Below are 13391 nucleotides of genomic sequence, written 5' to 3' on the forward strand. Positions count from 1 at the left end.
CTCCCTCTTCCCACTTTGACATATCTGTACTCACAGGTTCAAATGGAAATCTTCATCTCTCAGTGTGACATTTGGCCAAATTCTAGTTTAATTTTGTAGTCTGGGGTGGGGAAGATGTAGGATGCACAGAGTTAAGGCAGTCTGCACAAGGACCAGGCTGCTGCTGTGCCTTCATCTTTCAGGAACCACCAAGAGCTTTTACTCTGAGTATCAGAAGTCATAGAACCATAGGATGGTCTGGGTTGAAAGGACCCCAAGGGTCAGAGTTCCAATCCCCTGCCAGAGACAGGGCCACCAACAGCTCAGCTGTGAGGAGAGAATTCTTCCCTGGCAGAGTTGTCAGGGCCTGGCCCAGGCTGCCCAGGGAGGGGGCTGAGTCCCTGCCCCTGGGTGTGTTTAACAGAGGGGAGATGAGGTGCTCAGGGAGCTGCTTTAGCACAGGACAGGGACAGTTGCACTCGATGATCTCAAAGGTCTTTTCCAACCTGGTGATGCTGGGATATTGAGGGGGGGATGTCCCAGAGCATCACTGTACTATTCCTATGTCACCGTGGGCTTTCCTGGAATCAGGATGAGCAACAGCCACAGCTGGAGCAGTTTGGGAGGTGGGGGAAACCATTTGTGGACAGAATTGGAGAAATGGAGTGAGCTGAAGCCTGGAAGCTGCTTCTCCTCTTTGAGCAGCCTGCATCAGGTGCCTCTTTCTAGAAGCAGTGTTTTAAAAGAGGGTCTGCACCCTTCACTGCCAAAAGAAGCCGTGCTTGGAAGGGAACTACTCTTTGCACACCTGCAGCCAGAGAAACATCCCTTGCTGCCCCAGGCAGAATTGCTACAACTGGCACCAGGCTGGTGTAAATCTACGTTCTGGTGAGCATAGTGACCAACACACCTTAGCACCCATCCCCTTCATCTCTCCAGGGCAAAGTTCTCTAGAGGAGTAATGCCAGAGTTTCCCTGAACCTCCCTCAACTCTTTCCTTGAGAAACCATCTTCCTCCTTCCAACAAACCCCAAACCCAATCCCCACCATCAAAATTCCCAGGAACCCCAAATCAAATGACTCTGCCAAACAATAGAGACAATTACCCAGAAGTGACATCATGTGTTTTGACAGAGACAAAACCATCTCCAGCTCAATCAGCACCAGGTATTTGTTCTCCTCCACACCCTCTCCAGCTCGCTGAGCTGAATTAAAACAGTTAACTACAAAACCTTTCTGGCTGCAACCCAAGCTTTGCTCCTGACACCAATTCCCATTAAATTGCCATGCTTACCATTTCAGAGAAGGCAAAAAAAAAACCCCCAGTTTGTCTCCAAAGGAAACCACCTTTAGTCAGCAGTTAATTGCCCCTGGGGAATATAATGCCAGCCAGTTGGAAACAGGCACTTTGATACACAAAGAGCTCATGCCCTCTCTTGTGGGTTATTTCTTGCGCCGCGGGCTACGTTCAGCAAGGGAAGAGTAAACAGCATCCACCTTCCTCTTCAAAGCAAAGCTAATTGGATGTAATGATGGGTTTCCATAGCCACATTTGGTATTGCTGAAATACACTTAACTTCAGGGTTCTGATAGGATTCTGGCACGTTTGGTACTGGTTTGTGTTTGTTTGTGGGTTTTTTTTAAATAAGCTACTGACCTTCTACCTCTCTGCCCATTATCCAAAGTTCCTGGCCAAACATGGAGCATTTCAACCTCTATGAATGGCTCTGGTTTAATTTGTTGTTGTTGTTTGGGTCTGTGTTGATTAGCACATGTAAATAAAGGCATCTGGTGTTACCTCTCTCCATTTCACACCCTATTAAGATCTGATTTCACAATTTGAGATGGCAAGAAATCACAGAATCTCAGAATGACAGGGGTTGGAAGGGACCTCCAGAGCCCATGGGGTCCAACCCCCTGCCAAAGCAGGGTCCCTAGGACAGGGCACACAGGGCGGTGGCCAGACAGGGCTGGAATCTCTCCAGAGAAAGAGACTCCACACCCCCTGGGCAGCCTGTCCCAGGGCTCCCTCACCCTCACTGGGGAAAAGTTCTTCTGCATGTCAGTGCAGAACTTCCTGTGCTCCAACTTGCAGCCATTGCCCCTTGTCCTGTCCCCACAGACACTGAAAAGTGGCTGGCCATGTCCCCCTGTGTCCCACACTGCAGATCTTTATAAACATTAGTAAGGTCCCCCCTTACTCCTCTTCAGGCTGAATAGCCCCAGCTCACTCAGCCTTTCCTCACAGGGGAGATGCTCCAGGCCCTTAATCACCTTCACAGCCCTTCAAATCAATCCTCTCTGTTGGCCTTTGCCATGATGCTGGCCTGTCCCCACTGCCTGGGCAGACACGGGTCCCCTCCTGGCACTATTCTGAATGAAGCATTTTTGGTATTGCCCAAAAAGCATTGGAAAAGGAAGCCAGTCTGCAACCAAATCACAGCATGGGCTTTTCAGAACAGGAGAGGGAAAGGTTCTTCTGTCCTACTGACAGAAAAATGACCATAGAATCATGGAATGCTTTGGGTTGGAAAGGACCTTAAAGAACATCTGGCTCCATCCTCCTTGCCATGGACAGGGACCCTCACCAGACCACGGTGCTCAAAGCCTTGTCCATCCTGGCTTTAAACACCTCCATGGATGGGGCTTCCACAACCTCTCTGCTGCCTCCCGAGTCATGACAGCACAACAGTAACAACAATCTGGATATGAACACCTGCACACGCTCCAAAAACCCAAAACTCAATTTCTGACACATGTATCTACATGATACAAAACCACAGAAAGCTCCTCCTCAGCCTGGAGAAGTTATCACCGTTTCTCCTGCCCTTTTCTACTCCCCAACCCATCCTCACACCAAAAAGACCCCAAAACCAAACAAGGAATCATCGAGATGAGAGTTGTGGAAAACTGGAAGGTCTGAACACTACAATTTCAATGACAACCATCTCCACCAGACAACGAGTCTGCTTGGAGCAACCTGGAATTAGGTGCCAGGAGAGGACCACGGCTGTCACCAGCTTCCCCAGTACCAGAAGCCCAACAGCCCTTTGCACACTAGATGGCATCACACTACAAGTTATGGCAGTGATGATTCCCAGGGAAAACAAAGCCAAATTCTCCAGGAACCAACCACTCACTGGCTTCAGGCAACAACAAAGGGACAGTTAAATTCAAGGAGAGAGCTTATTTATTTGTTTATAAGAAAAGTGGCTTTGCCACTGAACAAGGCTTCCTTTCTTTCACTATCACTGGTCAAAATAAAGAGATACTTACTTTGGCCATCACCAATCACAGTTCCCTTCCTTGTAGGAGAAGGATCATTGTTATAGTCACCTCATTCAGGAACCACTTCCCCAGAAAAGCCACTTGGAATGGGCCAGCAAGGAGACTGCATTACACTTTTACTCCATCATTTTTTAAACAGGCTCGTTTTACACACTGGCAACAGATGTTAAGGATATAGAATCACAGAATCATAGGGGTGGGAAGGGATCTCCAGAGCTCATGGGGTCCAACCCCCTGCCAAAGCAGGGTCCCTAGGACAGGGCACACAGGTCGGTGTCCAGACAGGGCTGGAATCTCTCCAGAGAAGGAGACTCCACACCCCTGGCAGCCTGTCCCAGGGCTCCCTCACCCTCACTGGGAAGAAGTTCTTCCCCACATTGGTGGGGAACTCCCTGTGCTCCAACGTGAGGCCATCGCCCCTTGTCCTGTCCCCACAGACACTGATAAGGTCCCCTCTTAGTCCTCTCCAGGCTGAACAGCCCCAGCTCACTCAGCCTTTCCTCACAGGGGAGATGCTCCAGGCCCTTCATCCCCTTCGTAGCCTCCTCTGGACTCTCTCCAGGAGATCCCTGGCTGGTTTATCCCAGGGAGCCCAGAACTGGACACAATGCTCCAGGTGGGGCCTGGCCAGGGCAGAGCAGAGGGGGAGGATCCCCTCCTGTGACCTGCTGCCCACACTCCTCTTGCTGCCCCCAGGATCCCATTGTCCTTCTTGGCCCCGGGGCACACTGCTGGCTCATGGCCACCCTGTCACCCACCAGCACCCCCAGGTCCTTCTCCACAGAGCTCCTCTCCAGCAGCTCACCCCCAGCCTGTACTGACACAAGTGGTTAATATATAAACCACCTAGAACCTAGAATAAGTTTTTCTTAAAGCTTATTGAGAAACACATTCATCCAGAGGCAAGAAAAGACTTAAGCCAGTGGATATAAATTCTTTTACACCTCTATAAGATATATATATATATTTTATCTTCCTGTATATGGCATTTCATAAAACTGCTGACTTTCAAGGAAACTGCATTAAAATCATGACTGCCTTTACATCTCCAAGCTCCAAACCCCATTTAATTCCATGGGAGGTCACTGACAGTTGTAGTCACAGTCTACTCTTCCATTTTGCTGGAAACAAGGGTACTATTCCTCTGAGAGCCCCTAAAATTGCTACAGTCCTGTCATTCTGGGTTATTAGTCTCTTACTCCCATTTTTTCTGCTTTCTCCCCCACTAAATCAATATTAACTTTCTTCCCCCACGCTGATAAGAATCAGAGTCACTGGAAAAAATGCCTTGGATACCTGAAATACCAGCAGGGGCTCCAGGGGACAAGAAAGAACAATGTAAAACCCCCAGAAACAATAGTTTTCACAGGGATGAGAAGAGAATTGATGGGATGAGAAGCTTAATTTGCTTCAGGTAGGCATGGCTCCTGTCTCACTGTCACATTTTGGGAGCTCCTTTTCTTACTCAGGGTGTAAGATACTTTTACACTCCAATTTCTTACCTTCCTGTCACCCAAGGGGTGGCACATTCAAGGTATTTTTAATCTGTGGGCCAAATGGAGAGCTGTGCTGAGTAATATTTCTCAGTCTGCATTTACAGAGCAGCAGGACTGAGGAACCAAGCTCCTCAGAGCACTAAGCAGCACACCAAGCTTAGTAACACACACAGGGGGAAAACCAAACATACCCTGGAGAGCCCTGAAGGCAGAAGCTGGTTTGTACCCCACGCAGAGGTGTAGGATGTGAATAAAGCTACAATCTCATTTGGAACCACATCCCCTGGCAGCTCTGGTGGTGGGAAGCCCCAAAGCTCCACCTACCCCATTTAAAACATGGGACCCATCGCTCAGCAAGGGAGGGAGGTTAGAGGAAGCAAACCCAGCACCCAAACTGCACAGCAGTGCTGCTCATAGCAGAGAGTCCAGAGGAGGCTGCGAAGGGGATGAAGGGCCTGGAGCATCTCCCCTGTGAGGAAAGGCTGAGTGAGCTGGGGCTGTTCAGCCTGGAGAGAAGCAGCCTGAGAGGGGATCTGATCAATGGGTATAAAGATCTGAAGGGTGGGACACAGGGGGCCATGGGCAGCCTCTGCTCAGTGTCTGTGGGGACAGGAAAAGGGGCAATGGCCTCAAGTTGGAGCACAGGGAGTTCCACACCAATCTGGGGAAGAACTTCTTCCCAGTGAGGGTGAGGGAGCCCTGGGACAGGCTGCCCAGGGGGTGTGGAGTCTCCTTCTCTGGAGAGATTCCAGCCCCGTCTGGACACCGACCTGTGTGCCCTGTCCTAGGGACCCTGCTTGGGCAGGGGGTTGGACCCCATGAGCTCTGGGGGTCCTTTCTGACTGATCCTGTGACTCTCTCATTCATAGGTGGTACACTATCTCCTTCTAACATCCTCTTCTCCAAATACTCATCTGGCCCATAATTCCATAGGCTCAGGAGAGTATTTCAGCTTATCCTGCTGTGTTCCTGAAGTCCCAATCTGAAATGAGCCAGCGTTACCTTCCTGGAGGACTGGAAGATGTGGCCTTTACACCCCATTCCCCATTTCACCTCTGTCACCATGTACAGAAGGATCCTTACTCTTCAAGCTGCTGCTGCAGGTGTAGGGTACAGCCCCCTTCCAGGCTCTGGAAGAAGAGAAGCAGCTCAACCAAGATGACAAAGCCTGCCTTGGCAAATCAAGTCTCAGGCTTTACAGATGAGAGTAAATGATGCTGATCAATGTGCACAAGCGGATCCTTCCACCGCGGGGTCTGCCAGAGCCGTACGCAAAGACAAGGGACCTGTCAGCATGAAAACTTGTTACAGAGCTTCAGCAGCAGCCTGTGAGCAAAAGGCAACAGCTCTGTGCATCACATACAGGCAATGCAGGGCTGTTGGAGAGGGTTCAAAGGAGGCCATGCAGGTGATCAGAGGGCTGGAGCAGCTCCCCTATGGAGAGAGACTGAGGGAGCTGGTCTGGCTCAGCCTGGAGAAGAGAAGGCTGTGGGGGGACCTCATTGCAGCCTCCCAGTCCCTGAAGGGAGCAGAGGAACAGGAGGGGAATCAGCTTGTTCAAGGCAGAGACTGGCAGGACAAGGGGGCTGGAGTGAAGCTGGAGGAGGGAAGGGGGAGAGGAGAGATTAGGGGGAAGTTCTTTGCAGAGAGAGTGGTGAGGGGCTGGAAGGGGCTGCCCAGAGAGGGGGTGGGTGCCCCATCCCTGGGGGTGTTCCAGGCCAGGTTGGCTGGGGCCCTGGGCAACCTTGTGTAGCTCCAGGCCTGGAGGTTGGTGTCCCTGCCTGTGGCAGGGGGTTGGAGCTCTGTGACCCTTGGGGTCCCTTCCAACCCAGACCAGTCTGGGATTCTATGAACCACGTCTTCCCGAGCAGGATTTTGGAGGCCTAAGCTCAAGGCAGAAAGCAGTGAGGAGAGAAATCGATGTTACTACAACCACATCTGAGAACTCCTTCCCCAGGAAAAGCATTATTTATTATCTGGCTGAATACCAACATCTCTCACTGACACGAGGAGCAGCAAATGAAGGAAAATAATCTCCCCTTAGTTGGCAGGAGGAAGCGATAAAAGCTGAGGGAAAGCCTACTCCATTTCCTCCCATGACCCCAGAAGTGGGAAAGATCAACAACCACTCATCTTGACAAGCCAGGCTGTGTGAAACTCAGCGGTCTGCTATGCCCACAGCCACACACCCTCCACATCCCCCCCGAGTTTTACATAAAGGTTAGTCTATGGCTAAACTGACCACTGAACGTGTTTTAATGTAACACAGCCCCCGTGACCTTTAGCTGTTTGCCAATCCTAGAGCCATAGAATCGGAGGATGCTCTGGGTTGGAAGGGACCCCAAGGGTCACAGAGCTCCAACCCCCTGCCACAGGCAGGGACACCAACCTCCAGGCCTGGAGCTACACAAGGTTGCCCAGGGCCCCAGCCAACCTGGCCTTGGACACCCCCAGGGACGGGGCACCCACCCCCTCTCTGGGCAGCCCCTTCCAGCCCCTCACCACTCTCTCTGCAAAGAACTTCCCCCTAATCTCTCCTCTCACCCTTCCCTCCTCCAGCTTCACTCCAGCCCCCTTGTCCTGCCAGTCTCTGCCCTTGAACAAGCTGATTCCCCTCCTGTTCCTCTGCTCCCTTCAGGGACTGGGAGGCTGCAATGAGGTCCCCCCACAGCCTTCTCTTCTCCAGGCTGAGCCAGCCCAGCTCCCTCAGCCTCTCTCCGTAGGGGAGCTGCTCCAGCCCTCTGATCCCCTCCGGGGCTCCTCTGACCCCTCTCCACCAGTCCCACATCTTTCTTGTCCTGGGGCCCCAGCTCTGGACACAGGACTCCAGCTGGGGCCTCTGAGGGCAGAGCAGAGAGGGACAATCCCCTCCCTGTAGCAATCAATAGGATTGCTTCAGTTTCTGTGAAAAAGCTCATCAACCACTCGTGGTTTTTCAATCCAATTGTCAAAACCTTAGTTGGTCAACTCCAGAGTATGGACTCCATGAGTTAGAAGTACAGGAAAACTGCATGAAGGTTCATGGACAGATCTGAAACACCCACTTTGACTTTTTTTGCTTTAGAAAATGCTGCTAAGATGCCAGATCTCCCTAACAGAAAGCATCATACCTGTGGTTTAGCACAGGACAGGAATGGTTGGACTTCATGATCTTAAAGGTCTTTTCCAACCTTATAACTTCGTGAGCTGAGTCAGCACCGACCCCCACCAGCTCTAAAAACACCTCCAGCTTGCTCTGAACTCCACTTAGTTTAAAGTAGCCAGAAAGAGAGAGATGTGGGGAGGATTGAAAGAGCTCAGAGAAATGCAGGCACTGAGTACCAGGGGAAACACAACCCAACCCAGCTCAGCTGGGCTGTATTCACAGTGCACATCACAGCTCTGGTGTTACTGCTAAAAGGCATTACTAATTCCAAACTCCTGCCTAGCCTAAGAGCTCTGCTTCTCTGGAATAAAGAGTTCCCAAACTCAATCTAGCTTTTATTTAGGTTTAAAACAAATAGCAAAACCTGCCACTAAATGCAACCTTGAGCCATGAGACAAGGTACATGGTCGGGGATGCTGAATCGGGGACCACTTCACCCCGCTCCAGTTTCCCTGACCACAGCAAGGCAGCACCACCATCCTGACTTGACACATTACTTTCTGTAGATCCTTTCAATGCCAAGGCTTCAGCTCCCAAGAAGTTCCCTGCCCATCCCAGGACAGCTACACCTCTGATTATTGGAGGCCTTAGCAGATCACAGAGTCACAGAACCGTAGAGGTTGGAAGGGACCAACCATTCCCATCCTGTGCTAAAGCAGCTCCCTGAGCACCTCATCTCCCCTCTGTTAAACACACCCAGGGGCAGGGACTCAGCCCCCTCCCTGGGCAGCCTGGGCCAGGCCCTGACAACTCTGCCAGGGAAGAATTCTCTCCTCACAGCTGCTCTGACCCTGCCCTGGCGCAGCTTGAGCCCATTGCCCCTTGTCCCAGCTCCTGGCCCCTGGCTGAAGAGACCAGCGCCCACCTCTCTGCACCCTCCTGGCAGGGCAGTGGAGGTGGGAGAAGGGGTCCCCTCAGCCTCCTCTTCTCCAGGCTCAACACCCCCAGCTCCCTCAGCCGCTCCTCAGAGGATTTGCCCTCCAGCCCCTTCCCCAGCCTGGTTGCCCTTCTCTGGACACGCTCCAGGACCTCCATGTCCTTCTGATGCTGAGGAGCCCAGAACTGGACCCAGCACTCCAGGTGCAGCCTCCCCAGTGCCAAGTACCAGACTGTGCCCAAGTCATTTTTGGGAGGAGATTAACAGCATCAGAAGGGCTGAAGAGGAGCAGTGCTTTGCAGGCAGGACGGGCACACATGCTGCAACCACTCAGATATTCCCAAGAACAAAGCAAAAACCAGCCAAACCATCTTTCATTGTATCAACACACAACAAAGCAGATCAGTTTTCCTGATCTTTAAGCTGCATTTCCATCTTTCCAACAGGACCAGGGTGGCAGCACTGTGGCTCCACACTCCATTTTTAAAAGTATTTCTTTCTTTCCCCTCTTTGGGAATGAGTGGGGTAACTGAAGACAAGACCTGCCCATGGCTGCCACCACCATCCTTGTGAGTGATTATGCCCAGAGAAGAGCTGGGGGAGTGAACAAGCCCTCTGCCAGCCAAGGAGAGAGCAGGCTTACGTTAAACTCACCGCGGGACGGGGAGCTGAGCTAAGCTGCCCGGGCAGGGAGCGCTCCTCCATTCCTGCTTCTAGCTGGTGGGTGCAGAGGATGGCTTCTGCCTGTGGCTAAACTATCTCCAGAGGAGAGCACCTGGTCAGGCTTTCCAGGCTTTCTTTCCTTTGCAATCCATCTCAGGGAAAAATGTTACTGTGTAGTTAGCAGAGACACCTTCACAAGCACACTGCACATACGCACCCCCCTTCCTCAGAAGGGAGGAGAGGAGAAGGAGAAGGAGAAGGAGAAGGAGAAGGAGAAGGAGAAGGAGAAGGAGAAGGAGAAGGAGAAGGAGAAGGAGAAGGAGAAGGAGAAGGAGAAGGAGAAGGAGAAGGAGAAGGAGAAGGAGAAGGAGAAGGAGAAGGAGAAGGAGAAGGAGAAGGAGAAGGAGAAGGAGAAGGAGAAGGAGAAGGAGAAGGAGAAGGAGAAGGAGAAGGAGAGGAGGAGAGGAGGAGGAGAAGAGGAGAGGAGGAAAAGAGGAGGAGAGGAGGAAAAGAGGAGGGAAGGAGGAGTAGAGGAGAGGAGAAGGAGAGGAGGAGAAGAGAGGAGGAGGAGAAGAAGAAGAGGAGAGGAGAAGAGAGGATGAGAAGAGTAGAAGAGGAGAGGAGGAAAGCAGGAGAGGAGGAGAATAAAATGCAAACCAAAATATGACGACCCCGAAGAAGATCTTCTCGCTGGGCTCTGCTGACAAAGGGCACAAGAAGAACCCCAGGGCTCTGAAGGCACCAGGGAAACAGCCCCAGGCACAGAGCTCAGCTCCCCCCCCACGCAGTTGAGAGGCAGCAGCCCCTTGGCTGGAAGGCTGCAGCAGCCCAGGGCATTCAGGCAGCAGGAACTCCTGGCAGCCCCTGTCACCGCAGGAGGAAGTGATTGTGGCTCAAGTGCTTCCTCTGGCACTGATAAGGCAGCTCCTGCCGCCCACAGCGCCCAGGCTGGGCAGATAAGGACACATGGGCCACAACCCTGCCCTGCTCCCACCACAGGGCAGCTGCATGAAGGTGTGTGAAGGGGTAAATCCCTGCTGGGTGGCTGAACACGAGCCAGCAGTATGCCAAGGCCAAGGGCATCCTGGCTTGTGTCAGCCCCAGCGTGGCCAGCAGGCCCAGGGAGGGGATTGTGCCCCTGTGCTGGGCACTGGGGAGGCTGCAGCTGGAGTGCTGGGTCCAGCTCAAGACCTTTGAGACCATCAAGTCCAACCAATCCCATCCTGTGCTAAACCAGCTCCCTGAGCACCTCATCTCCCCTCTGTTAAACACACCCAGGGGCAGGGACTCAGCCCCCTCCCTGGGCAGCCTGGGCCAGGCCCTGACAACTCTGCCAGGGAAGAATTCTCTCCTCACAGCTGCTCTGACCCTGCCCTGGCACAGCTTGAGCCCATTGCCCCTTGTCCCAGCTCCTGGCCCCTGGCTGAAGAGACCAGCGCCCACCTCTCTGCACCCTCCTGGCAGGGCAGGGGAGGTGGGAGAAGGGGTCCCCTCAGCCTCCTCTTCTCCAAGAGGTGCTGAGGACTTCCAAACCCACACTGCAGTGATTAACTGGACACTAAGCTGCCCTGTACAGCACTATGTCTGCAAGCAACACTCCCTTTGAGTATTAATGAGTTGAGTTTTGACATTCCAAAGAGACATGATGGGCAGATGTCAGTCAGTAACTGCAGCAAGGCAGAGGAGCTGAAGGCAGAAGGAAGCCAGAGGAACTGATGCAACTAATGCTGAGCAATCAGAATCTGGCCTTGGCCTAATAACACCTTGTTTGGGAGACACAGAGCATGGTGAGGCTGAACCACAGCTCTGCCCCTGCTAACGAGGCTTCTAACCATTTATCCCACGTTTGATGGGAGAAAACTCTGTCCTGCAGAACCTGGGTTCATATTGCAACATTAAAAATCAAAGATGAAGCCTTAAAAAAAAGATAAATCAAGCAAGAAACGTTTAAGGTATTTCTGCAAAACACCAGTGAGCTTCCAAGAGTGATGCAATCCCTAAAGCTCATCCTGTGACATTAACACCCTTTTGCCTTGGTAAACCAGCCATTTCCTGCTGATGACACCAGTGTCACACAGGCCAGATGCAGGTAAGGTTAAGATATGTAGCTGTGGAAAGGTGGTGTAGCTTCTGAAGGGAAAAACCATCCCCCAAAATGCCCCTGGTTTAGTCAGCACAGAGCTGGGATAAGAGAAGAACAAATCCTCTTCTTTTTCCTGTAATACCTCTCAGAAAGTTACTTTAAAAGGATCTCATGAGGTGAAATGCCAAGTTATTAATACCAATTGCACCAGGAAACCATATTATAAATGACATAAATGTTACAAAACAACCTGAAACGTGGCCAGGCTGTTAATAGACAGCATTACACAATTCCTGACACAGCCAGATTAATACTGCCTTTCTCCTATGCAAATTTCCAACCCTGAATAGATTTTGGAAGGGAGTTTACACCCACTGCTCCTCAGATGCAACTCTGTAGCTCACTATTAGGTGCCAAGCTGTCATTTACAAGTCACTTCAGCCTACTGCTGTTCTCCTTGTCTACCCTGTTAGCACAAAGGAGCCCCTGGATTAAAACCTATGAGCCCTGTGTGAACTTATTTTTCAGCCTGCAAATTAATACTGCTCCTGCATTAATAATGGCCATTTACATTGCCATTAACACTGGTCCTCTCCAACCAAGATGTAAATTTCATAGAACCATAGGATGGTCTGGGTTGGAAGGGACCCCAAGGGTCACAGAGCTCCAAACCCCTGCCACAGGCAGGGACACCAACCTCCAGGCCTGGAGCTACACAAGGTTGCCCAGGGCCCCAGCCAACCTGGCCTTGAACACCCCCAGGGATGGGGCACCCACCCCCTCTCTGGGCAGCCCCTTCCAGCCCCTCACCACTCTCTCTGCAAAGAGCTTCCCCCTAATCTCTCCTCTCCCCCTTCCCTCCTCCAGCTTCACTCCAGCCCCCTTGTCCTGCCAGTCTCTGCCCTTGAACAAGCTGATTCCCCTCCTGTTCCTCTGCTCCCTTCAGGGACTGGGAGGCTGCAATGAGGTCCCCCCACAGCCTTCTCTTCTCCAGGCTGAGCCAGCCCAGCCCCCTCAGCCTCTCTCCGTAGGGGAGCTGCTCCAGCCCTCTGATCCCCTCCGGGGCTCCTCTGACCCCTCTCCACCAGTCCCACATCTTCCTTGTCCTGGGGCCCCAGCTCTGGACACAGGACTCCAGCTGGGGCCTCCCCAGGGCACAGCAGAGAGGGACAATCCCCTCCCTGTCCCTGCTGCCACCCCTCTGCTGATGGAGCCCAGGATCCCATCGCCCTTCCCAGCTGCCAGAGCCACTGCTGGCTCAGGGCAAGTTCCTCACCCACCATATTTCAGGAGTAAAGTTCTGCTCTTAGAAGTATGGTGAACCTGCTTGACACCCACTCCAACATAAAACTCCTCTCCAAAACAACTGGAAAAACAAGTGGGACCAAAAAACCCCCCAGGGACATAAATGAGCCACACTATCCCTACACACATAAAGAAACAGTTCTGCTTCACAAGAGTGAGGACTGCTCCTGCTGCTGTCAGCAGCCCATTTTCCAGAGGCCTCATTAAAACCTGAGCTTTGTGCTCTTAAAACTTCTCTTAAACCTGAGGTTTGGTCTAACTCACCCTTGCCTTTGTGCCTGCTGATGCAGAATGGAGCTACTCAGAGCTGCTACCTGTGAGTAAAGCAGTTGATAGGAGCCTTGAATAGGACCCAAACTCCTCAGGAGGAGTTTTAGCCAGGGAAAGGGATGTATAATTCTGCTTGCAAAACTGTCAAGTCCAGAAACACCAAAGGCTGTAAATAATTCACTCTGTATTACAGGAAATGTTTTAACAAATGCAAAGGTTGTACCCTCTGTTCAGCCAGGAGGCTGGCAGATGCTGGAGGCATTCCTGCTCCTCTAAGCACAGAAC

General features: G+C 51.9%; 1 protein-coding gene across 1 annotated transcript in view; it reads right to left on the reverse strand.

Annotated features, from left to right (window-relative positions):
• Nucleotides 1-13391, reverse strand: part of ARHGAP32 (Rho GTPase activating protein 32) — a 130316-nt gene that overhangs the window by 98019 nt on the left and 18906 nt on the right. The gene's annotated exons all lie outside the window — the stretch shown is intronic.

The sequence above is a fragment of the Gallinula chloropus genome, assembly GCF_964237585.1.
Source record: "Gallinula chloropus genome assembly, chromosome: 24".
NCBI lineage: Eukaryota > Metazoa > Chordata > Aves > Gruiformes > Rallidae > Gallinula > Gallinula chloropus.